The sequence below is a fragment of the Phascolarctos cinereus genome, unplaced genomic scaffold (genome assembly GCF_003287225.1).
Source record: "Phascolarctos cinereus isolate Bilbo 61053 unplaced genomic scaffold, phaCin_HiC Scaffold_3;HRSCAF=262, whole genome shotgun sequence".
NCBI classification, from domain to species: domain Eukaryota; kingdom Metazoa; phylum Chordata; class Mammalia; order Diprotodontia; family Phascolarctidae; genus Phascolarctos; species Phascolarctos cinereus.
Window position 1 is genome coordinate 206,000,907 of NW_027555736.1, and position 13,415 is coordinate 206,014,321.

General features: G+C 41.2%; 1 protein-coding gene and 1 long non-coding RNA gene across 2 annotated transcripts in view; one reads left to right on the forward strand and one right to left on the reverse strand.

Annotated features, from left to right (window-relative positions):
* ASB2 (ankyrin repeat and SOCS box containing 2) overlaps positions 1–13,415 on the reverse strand; it is a 139,395-nt gene that overhangs the window by 92,134 nt on the left and 33,846 nt on the right. The window lies entirely within an intron of this gene.
* The window catches only part of LOC110217734 (uncharacterized), a 37,745-nt gene continuing 37,422 nt past the window's right edge, over positions 13,093–13,415 (forward strand). The window contains exon 1 of the long non-coding RNA XR_002327129.2: positions 13,093–13,313. This is a non-coding gene — a long non-coding RNA (uncharacterized LOC110217734). The remainder of the gene's footprint in view (positions 13,314–13,415) is intronic.

Sequence of the window (13,415 nt, forward strand, 5' to 3'; positions counted from 1 at the left end):
AAAGAAAGGACATCAACACCTTGCAATTCCAGAATCCTAAGTCACATTGTCTCTATGTGCTCCCTAAATATCGGCCTCATTGTGACCATATGACCATACCTTAGGTTTGTGCCCAACTTCTCCCTGACACACACACACAGATTCCCGTGTACTTAAGGGTAAATAAATGGTTGGCAGTGAGAGGGAGAGAAAGAGGAATATTTCATAACTACTATTTTTAATTTTTTTAGTAAATGTCTTTGTTAAGTCTAAGATGGGCTAGTAAGTAGTCCAGAGGTACAGATAACAATCAATCAATAAACATTTACTAAGCACCCAGTATATGCCAGCACTAGGCTAAGCTCTGGGGATACAAAAAAGAGCTAAAGACAGTCCCTGCCCTCAAGGAGTCTACAATCTAATGAGGGAGACAACATGCAAACAAATATATAAAAACCAAGCTATTTTTCCTATTTGATTCAACAACACCTGTTGTGTGCAACTCAGAAGGGAACTGTTGTTGTTCAATCACGTCCAGCTCTTCTTGACCCCATTTAGGGTTTTCTTGGCAAAGATACTAGAATGACTTGCCATTTCTTTCTGCAGCTCATTTTACAGATGAGGAAACTGAGACAAACAGGGTTAAGTGACTTGTCCAGGGCCACATAGCTAGTAAGTGTCTGAGGCTGGATTTGAACTCTGGAAAGGTAGATTTGAGAATCATCAGCACAGAGATGGTAATTAAATCCATGGGAGCTGATGAGATCCCCAAGTGAAGTAGTATAGAGGGGGAAGAGAAGAGGGCCCAGGTCAGAACCCTGGGGGACACCTATGGTTTGATCTGGAGGAGGTTCCAGCAAAAGAGACAGAGAAGGAAAGGTCATATAGGTAGGAGGAGAATCAGGAGAAAGTGGTGTCCTGAAAACTTGGAAAGCAGAGATTGTTAAGGAGGAGGGGCTGACCTACAGAGAATTTCTCTAGTCTTCACAGTTTTCACCTTAAACACTTCCAGTCTCTCCTGGACTGACTTCTTTGAAGGCCTATAAAATTTAGCCTATGGGATCCCACCTAATCGATTTCCAGAATTCTTTGACATCCATTACCCCCCAAGCTGGGGTATATGTCAGAAGAGCTATGATCACAGCTTTCCCCCCCACCAAAAAGCACAAGATAAGGGGCTCACTTTTTCCCAAGTTTCCTGGTTCTGACCATAATTCGGTTCATGCCCGTTCTCTTTTACCCCTCTGACATTTCGCTAGCTGATGTGTTGCCATATTGGACCCATACTTCTGCCCCCTACCTTTCCAATTCTGGAGTCATAATAGAATCAACTTTGTTATTGTTCCTGGGAAGAGAATGAATGAATGAATGAATGAATGAATGAATGAATGAATGATAAAGCACTTATGAAGCACTTGCTATGTGCTAGGGTACTTTGCTGAGGCGCTAGGGGGCGCCATAGTGCACAGAGTGCCAGGTCTGGAGTCAGGAAGACCTGAGCTCAAATCTAGACTCCATCACTTACTAGCTGTGTGACCTTGGGCAAGTCACTTCACCCTATTTACCTCAGTTTCCTCATCTGTAAAATGAGCTGCAGAAGGAAATGGCAAACTATCTCTGCCAAGAAAACCCCAATAGGGTCACAAAGAGTCAGACATGACTGAAAACAACTAAGCGACAACAACAACAGGTATTTTGCTAAGTGTGAGATATACAAACAATGAAAAAGGACCTTTCCATCAAGGAATTTATACCCTGATGGAGAAAGACAGTATATCGAGGGGAGCTGGAAAGCTAGGAAGTGATAGGGAGGCCTGGCTCCAGGTAAGAGAGAATGAAAACCTCCCTCAGAGTTCACATTAACTTAGTAATGACCACTCTTCTCATCTGGTCATTGAACCATTCAGTGCATTACAAGACTACTCAGATGAACCACACAATCTGGCTCCTACCTGTACATCTTATCCACAGCATAGCGTAGGAGACTGTCAAATGGTTCACTGAAATCTACATATGCTGTGACTACACTTCCCTGATAAACAGGCTAGATACCTCGTCAAAAAAGGAAACCAAGTTAGTTTGACATGACTAATCATTTCCTTTTGAGGGCTGCCTCAGGAAATAATGGCCTCCTTCTCATATGAGACCTTCAAGCAAAAAATGAACAAGGAAGGACGCATCAGGGATTTTTGTCAAGTCAGCAACAACATCAAATTTGGCCTCAGACACTTGCTAGCTGTGTGACCTTGTGCAAGTCACTTAACCCCGCGCCTCAGTTTCTGCATCTGTAAAATGAGCTGGAGAAGGAAATGGCAAACCACTCCAGCACCTTTGCCAAGAAAACCCCAAATGCGGTCACAGAGACACAGACTTGACCGAAACAGCTGAACAAAAACAACAAACTGTGCTAAACACTGGATTACGTGCTGAGGATATTAAGAAAGGTGGGGGAAAGAAAAACAGTCCCTGAGTTCAAAGACCTCATAGTCTAATGGGGCGCTCACAGTCAGGTACTGCTTGAACTACATGGACTCTAAGAACCCTTCTAGCTCTAAGATTCAGTGAACTATTCTTGATGGAGTCACGCCGGCTTTTAGTAATGCTCTTAGGCTGTTCCCAAAATGGAATGGGCTGCTTCTGGGGGAAGGGGGCTTTCCCCTTCACTAGAAATCTTCAAGCAAAGGCTTTATGATCACATATCTGGTATGTTAGAGAGGGATTCTGACTGTGAAATAGGTTGTATTAGAGGGTTTCTGAGATCTCTACTAGCTCTGAGATCCTGGGGGTTCTGGGATCATTGCTTCTTCTTCTTCTTCTTCAAAGTTCATGCAAATTCAGGCTACCAGACCCCATCGATCTACATCCGGGGAAAGAATACAGAAGGAATGGGCAGATGTGACCACCCAGCCATAGTGGTCAGTGATCTCTGAAAGAAATGGGAAACTATTGCCCCAGATTTCAAAATAGAGAAGAGGTAAGAGTTTATAAGTAGACCTTTATCCCAGATAAAATTCCAGAACATATTATTTAAGAAAATGTCTCTCTTCAATTAGTAAAATTAATAAGTTATTAATTGGCAATTAATAACAACTTACACAGGGTATCCCAAATGTCATCCTATAGTTTGAAACTCTAAAAACCTGCTGTTTTCAGTAGTTTCTGTCATGTCTAACTCTTCCTGACTCCACTTGAGGTTTTCTTGGTAAAGATACTAGACTGGTTTGCCATTTTCTTCTCCAGCTCATTTTACAGTTGAGGCAACTGAGGCAAGCAAAGTTAAATAATTAGCTCACACAGCTAGTAAGTGTCTGAGGCCAAATTTGAACTCAGGTCTTCCTGACTCCAGGCCTGGTGCTCTATCCACTGTGCCTGAGACTTTTGGGATATCTTTTATTAATAAATTAAGAATATACTTAAACCATGAGTTCTAAAATTTTACCAGGAATTAAGATCTACTTGCAAATTCTACCTTTTTTCTTATTTTGAAATGGGGGGGGCAATATTTTCCCTTTACTTTCTACAATCACTGACCACTGTGGCTCAGTGATCCCATCTGCCTAGTCTAGGTTACAGTTCAACAGGGTGTGGTAACAATCATGGGCAGCTAGATATTGCCTGACCATCTCTTCACTTATCTTAAGTTCTCACGCCCTCTAATCATTTTGCTCTATTCTCTCCAGTTCAAAGATAGTCATCCTTGTAAGAAAACAAAAAGCAAAATAAAAGTTGACAACTCTTACCTTCTCACCATCATCCCATCCACCCTGAGCTTTGGCCCTTCTCTTGCCTTTATCACAGCTTTAAAAAAAAAAAAAGCCGGTGCTTTTTTATTGTTCTTAGCACTGATTTCCACTCTTACCTCCTTTTGAGTTTAGTACCCCAGAGACCAGTCTTAAAGAACCATAAACTCTTTTAGGATATGAAAGTCCTTTATACCATTTGATAAATGGTTCAATAGCAGAAAATGATATGGTTTTATTAATGTAAATGATGCTAAAAAAGATGTTTTCCCATCTGCCTTGTGGCTCTGCCCTGAGGACCATTGGGCCTTTCCATATAAATTGCAACTGAAACCTCTGATAGGTGTTACCTCCTTCTACTAAAATGTAATCTCCTTTAGAGCAGAGACCGTCTTACTTTTCTATTTATATGTGGCCAGGACTTACACAGCACAGTGCTTTACACATGGTAAGTGTGCAAGTTCATCTTTGCTAATTCATCCATAAAAGGAGGATATAGGATCTGTTCAAAGAGTTGATCCATCATGGATCCGTCAGCGATGCAGATGAGGTGGCACCACATAGGATCATAGAATACAGCTCCGGAAGAGATGCTTGAGCCCAACCCACCATTTTACAAAAGACGAAACTGAGGTGAAGTGACTTGCCCAAGGTGGTACATTTAGTAAATGGCTCACATGTTCTTGGGGAGGTAAAGGAATTTGCAGAATTGTTTTCATTATATACCGAAAGGCAGTTAGAAGCATTGTTTCATGGAACATGTGGTCGTCTATTTTTGTAGTGTTCCTGGTGGTCATAAGTTTAATAAAAAAAAAAAATGAGTACCAATAAGATAATTGCTACTTAGAAACCAATGTCTGCTCTGGAGGAAGGAAAAGGTAAAGAAATGTCACCACAAATGTGACAAGATCCTCCAGACTAAATCAGCAAATGTTTGTTTCAATACTTAGTGACTTCAATGCAAAGGTAATGACAGAAGAACATGGCAAAAAGCGTGTGAAATACAGTTCAGATTTCAGAAATCAAAGCGATTGAAGGCTTGTAGATAATTTGAAGTCTTCATATCTACATATCATGCATGTTTTCTTTAACAAGGGAATAGGAGACGGGCACAACTGGCACCGGGATCAGCTGAAAAATAAATAAATAAATAAAGCTTAAAAGGAAAGAAATGACTAGTTATTGACGTGGGCATCAAATCAGAGTCAGTTCCATAGTCAGGCCATCAACTGGTTAAGGCAAAATCAACAGCTATTAGAAAAAGGGTTATGATGAGACCATACTGAAGACAACTGCAGCATCAGACGATCTATTCAAGGAAGCTTTCTGCCAGGCAAGAGAAGAGAGAATTGTTTCTGAAGAATCACATTGCCACATAAGGGATAGTAGCCATGGAAGATGCCAGTGAGGAGCAGCATGGGGAGGCCTCTCCCGCTGTCCCTAGCTCCATGGAAAGGCCATTGGCTCAGGCATGCAACAAGCTGCCCACTCCTATCCAAGGCCTCAAGCCATTTCAAGGGTCTAACTTCCATAGAGTCTAAGACAAAGAGCTGACATGGCATAAAATGGAGATTTGCCACAAAGGCGGGGAAGGGGGAAGAGCGGGGTTAGTCTGGACCACTATAATCAGAGTATTTTCTGAGTTGACTAATAAGGAAAGAGGAAGGAGGGGCAGAAATCCAGGGGACTTAACTCCAGTAAGCAGCTGAAAAAAGGAACAATGCCTGGTCTCCAGGTCAGTTAAGCCTTAACATACATGCATCTTGGGGGATGGAAGCATACCATTCAAACTGGTTTTCCGCAGCTCAGTGATGCCAATGCTGAAAAATGGAAAAAGGCAAAAATTTGATTATCACTGTTTCCTGCGAAATTTTAACTTATGTAGAGGCAGTTACCACAATGAGGAAGCCAGCAAAGCTCAGAAGCCTCCTTAGTCAGAAAACACTTCATTTCTTTGCCAAGCAGGGAAAGATAGCAGCCAAGGGAAACAGTGGTTTTGAATACAAATTCATTTGTGAGAACAAAACAAAACAAAAAATCCAGTATAGCAGAGGATGGCAGAAAATGAGAAATATAATGCATAAAACATTGAAAAGCATTGGAGGTGAAAACCGGTCAGTGGCAGAACCAACCAAGTCGTACCAAGAGTATTCATAAATTACATTGGTAGTAGGACAAGTGGATGGAAAATGGAACAGATCTGTAGTCAGCTCTAAAACAATCAATGACAACGACAGTGGAACCCACCACGTATAGTCCCTAGCACCTCATTCTTCAGTGTGGTTTATGGGGAAGCAGAAATGGTACTTAAGAAGATGAATTCAGGAAGGTTGTAAGTCCATGCTGGAGGCAAAGACAATGTACTATTGAAAACACTGAGGGACTGTCTTAGAGATAGTTCATGTAGAGGAAGATACTGAAAAGTAAAAAATGCCATAGATAATATTACTATCCCCAAAAGGCAATTGAGAAGATACAAATTACTACCAAGACATATGCTTGCTTGTCAACTTCAGGCAATCTTTATGAGAAAGATCTATGTTAATGAAAATACTAGATAAAAACAAGGGAGGGTTTTGAAAATCATTTTTCACATCTTTATAGTCACAAAATTTATCGAAAGAGGCAAAGCAGAGAAAGGTGTGTTCTGTTTATAGTTTACTGCAGCAGAGGGAAACATCTGATTCCATAGGAGGGAAAAATAGGGCCTTCAGCTCTCTCTTGTGTTAAGTAAAGACCACATAAGGTTACTTGATTAATACAACCACCAGGTTCAATGACTCATCCAGAACTCTGGTGGCTAGGTAGGCACCACCAGGCTAAGGCCACAGAAGTTGGTGACCTTTACCAATTTATGTCATTTTCCTATCCTCACGGGTTACCCAGAGTTCATTGTTCTGGGGTTGCCTGTCTTCTCAACAGGGTTAACTAGGCTCCTGAATGCTACAATTCCACCCCCTACCTCAAATTCCTAAAAAACTGTCCTGTTTTTTGACCCCAGTCTAAGGGATCCTCCCCAGCAAAAGGGTATAGAGTGGGAGAAGTTAAAAAGTCAATCAATCAATATTTATTAAGCACCTGCTATATGCCAAACACTGTGTTTTGTGTTAAGGATATAAAGAAATGTAAAGGACAGTCACTACTCTCAAGGGGCTTACAGTCTAGTGGGGAGACAACACGCAAACTATTACGGGCAAACAAGCTATATTCAGTATAAATTGTAAATAGTCGAATGAGGGAACACACTAGAAGAATTAATAGGGCTCAGCAAAGGCTTCCTATAGCAGGTGAGATTTTCTCTGGGACTTAAAGGAAACCAGAGAAACCAGGAGTGGCCGGGGGAGGGGGGAGGACGGGGACGAGAAGCATTCTAAGCATAGAGGACAGCAGGTGAAAATGCCCAAAGTTGAGAGATGGATTGTCTTGTTGGAGCAGCTGTAAAAAGGCCAGTGTCACTGGGTGGCAGAACATGTGGGGGAGGCAGAAGGTTCAGATAGTACAGAATAGGCATTTTTATTCCCACGCAGAAAAGGGAGTGCTAAACAACCGAGAATACTAAAATGATTACAGTTGAAAGGCTAAATAGTCAAGCCTCTTTGCAACATTTGCAAAACTTCTTTACAAGGGCTGCTAATTTGCCATTTTATTTCACCACTGCTGGGTATAGCCCAGTCAGCACCAAGTGGACCCTATCGTTCCAGTGTTTTCTCTCTCTGTTCCTTCTGGTTGGTCGGCCTACACAACTCTTCTGGTAGCTGCCACGTTGCTGCTTGGGTGCCTGGAAATGGCCATGCACCAGATGCCTTTCAACATCTCATGGGACTCAGTACCCAAAGGAGTGATAGAAGGAGATCCCCACCCCCACCCCACCCAGACTTCAGAGAGTTAGAAAAGGTTATCTGTGTCTGCTCTGAAGTTGGGGAGGAGGAAAGGAGGAAAGTCTTTCCATCATAAATGTCCAGAAGAACGCATACTCCAAGTTTCTAGGTACTTAACTACAATGTCAGCTGACCATGTTGGGGTGGAGTCGGGGAGAAGAACACTATTCTTGAAAATTCAAGATTTTCAATACCAAGGAAAGAATAAAACAGGGAAGCGTAATATGACCAAAGGTGTTTGTCACTGTGATGAATGATATCCTGCTAAGAGTCTAAAGAGAAGAAAGTTTCTCTATAGATTCCCTTTAGGCAGCGTCCTTTATATGTTCCTATTAATGGTACTGTGGTAGTAGTAATAGATATGTGAGAGAGGTCCTACAAATTGACAATGAGCTAGACCAGGACTGAGCTGGAGGAAGAGAGCTAAGTGCATTGCATTTAGGAAATGGCAGTGATTTTGATGATTCCAAGCTGTTCCTGAGCAATAATCAATATATCAATTAATCAATGGATTAGTTAATAAAAAAAAAACCACGAGTGGATGAGTAGACAAGTGAATGAGCAAATGAATGAATAGATGGCTGGACAAACAAAAATGAATGAATAAATGGATAAATGAATGAATGAATAAATAGATGGATAGATAGATTAACTTTAGATTTTTAACTCATAAGTTCTCCTAATCAGAAGACCATGCTGCCTGATTCTGGTCATCATATAAATCTCCCCATCAACAACCTTGAAACCCACCTCTAGGATTGTCTCTGAGAAATGAACCTTCAATTTATTTTGCTCCAAACAAGGCCTTCAACACATTTCCTGTCTGTCTCTGAACTAGGTTGCCACCCATCCACTTTCTAGTCCCTTTTAAGTATTGTCTTTTCCCAAAAGAATGTAAGTTCCTTGAGGGCAGGGATTATCTTGCTTGTTTATATTTGTATTAATAAATGCTTTATCTATCTATCTAGTGTTGCTGTGATGTTGTGAATCTTGTAGCACAGAACTCCCTGAAAAAATAAGTTAAGTTATGAATGGTCAATAAAGAGACACATTTCCAACAATGATCTGTGTATAAAAGTGGCATAAAGGATATCATTCAGGAAATGTACGATTGGAGAAGGAGGGGAAGCAAGAGCAAGAGATGGACAGTGGGTTGATTATCTACAAATGACCACAAAATTTAAAAAGACCTAGAGGAAGACCTCTGGAAATTGGGTAGATCATTGGTGGAAGATCTACAAAAGAACATAGAATTTGAAGAGGTAAAACCATTCATAGTTTGCAACATTGGGAAGAATTACCATGTTTACAAGATCACAGATTCACTGAGGCATTGAAGTACATGTTCATCTGAATACGAATATTCTGTGTCTATGTGTGTTCAGGGGGAAGTGACTCAAGGCTGAAAACACGGCATTTTGCTCCTCCCCACCAAATGTTACAAATAAAATTCTGAGACAAAGTTTTCCCGTATTAAAAATCAATGTATTAGTTAGGTTACCCAATGAACAACAAATTGATGGTGAGTGGCTTCTCTTGGTAATCAAAGACAAAAAGGAAGTCTCTGAAACACCTTAAATCAGGTGTTTTTCTTCTGAGAAGGAATTCCTCTGACAACCAAAAAGCAACCCTGATTGGTAGACATTTAATGAGGAGGTGGGCTGAAGCCTCAGTCCCTCCCCATTACTTAATCTTCAAGGTTTCGAGGTCAGCTGAGGAAAGGCTTGGTCATGAGTTTTAGGCTCACCATAACAATCTGGGCATCCTGATTAGGTTCTCAATGGTTATATTTCTTTTTCATGAGCCAGGCCGCACCAAGCTCTAATGAAGGAAACAAGCACAGAAACTCATCTCCCTGGGCAGGGATCTAACTCAAGCTGGGTCCTGTTTATAGAGTAAACAAAACTCAGGTTCCCAGTTGTTTGGGGCCGAGCCCAACCTAGTTAACAAGCACATGCCTTGCTATGACATTCCTTAGCTAGAATTGGCCAGGGAGGGGTTTCTCTTTAAGCTAGTATAAGAGATGGCCTTTTGACAGAGAAAGGAATATTAACAATTAGTATTAATAATCAAGAGATGCAGCATTAAAATTAATTTTCCTCACAAAACAGTTTTAGAGATTAGAACTAGACAGGTCATTTTACCAAGACTCAATCTCTGGACTTCTCTTCCTATTCCTCATGCGCTTTCTTGCCACACTGAAGAAACCTCTGTCCCAAGACCTCCCTCTCTTATTTGGTGATTTCGTCTGTGGAACCAAGCCATGCCTGACCTCACTCATACTTGGATTCATTCCCTGGCTTTCTTCTCCTTCTCTTCACCTACTGCCTTGCCCCGATATGGACAGCTCCTTCTTCGCTCTACTTTATATATTGTCTTGGGTACTTAACAGTTGTATTTCTAGCACTTAACATAGTGACTTATAAATACTTTATCTGTGTATCTAAGTATCTCTATATCACAGCTAGGTGGTGCAGTAGAGCATTGGGCCTGAAGTCAGGAAGACCTGAGTTCAATCTAGCCTCAGACACTAGCTTTGTGGGCCCTAAGCAAGTCATTTACCCTCTGTTTGCCTCAGTTTCCTCAACTATAAAATGGGAGTAGTAATAGCACCAACCAATCATGACGATCAAATGAAATAATATTTGTAAAGTACTTAAGCCCAGTGCCATGCATATAGTACGAACTTAATAAATGCTTGTTTTCTTTGTATGTACTCAACAATTTTTCCTTGTGTCACAAATGGGAAACTATGTAAACATGCATACTTTGGTGAAGGTATTTGGCAAAGCTAACCTGGGAGTGATTAAAGGGAAACTATGATACAGCACGAAATCCCAGGATATTTTTAATATAGTGATGGCCAACAACATAACACGGTATAGTAAAAAGAATTCTGGGATTGGAGGCAGAAAATCTCGGTTTGAATCCTAGGTCTGCTACATACTAGCAGTATAACCCAAAGGTACCATTTTCCAACTCTAAATTCAGTTTCCTCAGCTGTAAAATGAAAATGATCATACCTGTACTAGCTCCTCAATAAGGTTACCATAAGGAAAACACTTTATAAATTGTGGAGGGCAGCTAGGTGGCATGGTGGATACAGGGCCATGCCTGAAGCCAGGGGACCTGAGTTCAAATCCAGCATCAGACAGCTACTACCTATGTGACCCTGGGTAAGTTGCTTATCCCTGTTTGCCTCAGTTTCCTCATCTGTAAAATGAGCTGGAGAAGGAAATGGCAAACCACTCTAGTATCTTTGCCAAGAAAACCCCAAATGGGGTCATGAAGGGTCAGACGCAACTACAAAAGCATGGTAGAAATGTAAGCTGTTATTATAACACCCACAGTATTCATGGCCTGAGCGCTGAGTTACCATTCCTCAGGGTGAAATTATTACTATCTCCATTTTAAAGATAAGAAATAAGAAAACTGAGGCCCAGAGAGGTGAAGTCCAAGGTCACACAGGTACTGAAAATCAAATCTGGCATTCAAAGGCAGGTTCTTCCTTAAGTCAGTAACTCTTTAAATCCTTTAACTTCTCTGAACCTCCCATTTGCTTATCTAAAGGGTCGGGGTAGTTCAGATTTGACTGCCCTACCGTGCAGGATTAGAGTAAGGCAATCACTCAGCAAACCTTAAAGTACTGCATAAATGTGAGTTGTCATTAGATCAGTTTTAGTTTAAACAGAAGGAAACAAAGAGACAGTTGGCCAAACCTCCCTGTGCAATTCCCAGGGAAAACGGGCCAACTCCCGAGATCACAGACGTTCAAGTGTAAAGAGGAAGGTGAGTTCACATAAAGGAGAAGAGAGAAAACAAACATGAAAACAGAAACCAAGCCCGCAGAGGCCTCCTTCCCTTGCTCTATTTCCTCCAAAATGAGCATTTGTTTCCATTTGAGACTTAGCAAGCCCGCTTGCTTTTGTCTTTTTTACCCCCAGAATAAATAATCAAGTCAAGCCAAACTCTGAGTACAGGGTTCACAAAGAGTTTACTTAAAGTGTGAGGTGAATACTGACGGACTGAAAACAACTCATGTTTTCAGACTAGTGGGAGCCATGTAAGTCTACAATGGAGAATGTTTCTGAAGACCTGGGTGGCATAATTGCTTCATACCTGGGTTTGAATCCTGCGTCCAACATTTAACTGCTGGTATAACTTTGGGCAAGTCATTTCACCTCTGTCTGCCTCAGTTTCCTCACCTGTAAAATGAGATTAAAAATAGCATCTACCTCACAGAGTTGCTGTGAGGATCAAAAGAGTTAACATATATAAAGTGCTTTGTAAATCTTAAAGCACTATGCAAATGATAGCTTATTATTATTATTGTTGTTGTTGTTGTTGTTTTTGTTACCATGGGGCAACTAGATGGTACAGTAGATAGAGCACCAGGCCTGGACTCAGGAAGACTCATCTTCATGAGTTCAAATCCGACCTCAGATATTTACTAGCTGTGTGATCATGGGTAAGTCACTTAACCTTGCTTACCTCAGTTTCCTCATCTGCAAAATGATCTGGTAAATAAAATGGCAAACCACTCCAATATCTTTGCCAAGAAAACCCCAAAGAGTTGGACACAACTGAAACAACTGAACAACAATTATTGCTATAATTTCTACAGTAGACTAAGAAAGTCTTTCCAAGGTTAAGTCCTAAGAAAACCTTCTTTACAAAAGGCCATTAAAATGGGAAAAGCAAAGGATAAGCATGAAGCATAGAATCACAAACACTTAGAGTTTAAAGGGACCCCAGAAGCCATCTAGTTCAAGCTATGCCTAAGCAGGAATCCCCTCTACAATGTCCCCAACCAACGATAATACTCAATGTGAAAATGGATCTGAGCTATCATTATCATCACCATCATAGCTAGATGATATAATGCTGAAAGATTTGTAAAGCACTTTACATATATCAACTCATCTGATCCTCTGCACAACTCTGGGAACTAAGTGCTATTATTATCCCCATTTTACAGATGAGGAAACAGAGGCACAGAGAGGTGAAGTGACTTGCCCAGAGTCACACAGCTAGCATCTGAGGCAGTATTTGAACTCAGGACTTCCTGGCTCCAAATCCAGCACTCTATCCACTATGGCTATGCCATTTTAGTCATCTAGAATCCCACTTGAAAACTACCAGTGATGGGGAACTCACAACCTCCCAAGGCAACTTATTTTACTTTAGGATACTTACTTTACTTTAGATTTGAATTTAGGATTGTTTTCTTTTCTTTCTTTTTTTTTTGAAAAGTCAAAATGTGCATTTTAACAGCTTCCATTCATTGCTACCAGTTCTGTCCTCTCTCGCCAAAAGGAATCAAATTCCTCTTCCATAGGATAGGCTAGTGCTTCCATCATGTCCCTTCACGTCTTGCCCTTTCAGTCCCCAGTCATATTATGTAAGCAAGCAGCTGCCTACTCTATATTTGAATGAGGCTGGTCCTGAACCAACAGGGTATATTTACACAGCACTTGGTCAGGAGCGAAGTGGCCACAGGACGAAGGTAGTGAAGGAAGTCAGGATTCAGAGTCAAAAGACCCAGGTTTGGGTCTTAGTTACTCGCTTACTCACTGAATGAGCTGTGTGGCTTGGGGCCTGGAAGGCCTCAAAAAACTGGGTTCTCATTCCACTTCTAGTAAGGAGCAGAATTTCAGTTCTATCGCTTTTTCTTTGGCAGCCAGAAGACATTGCCCTCCTGGGTCACAGGACACAGGTAAGTTCTTACTTGGGGGCACCTACAATCACTGACCTAGAACAGGAAAGAACCTCAGAGACCATGTGGGCCTGCTGCCTTGTTTTACAGAGAAGAAAATGG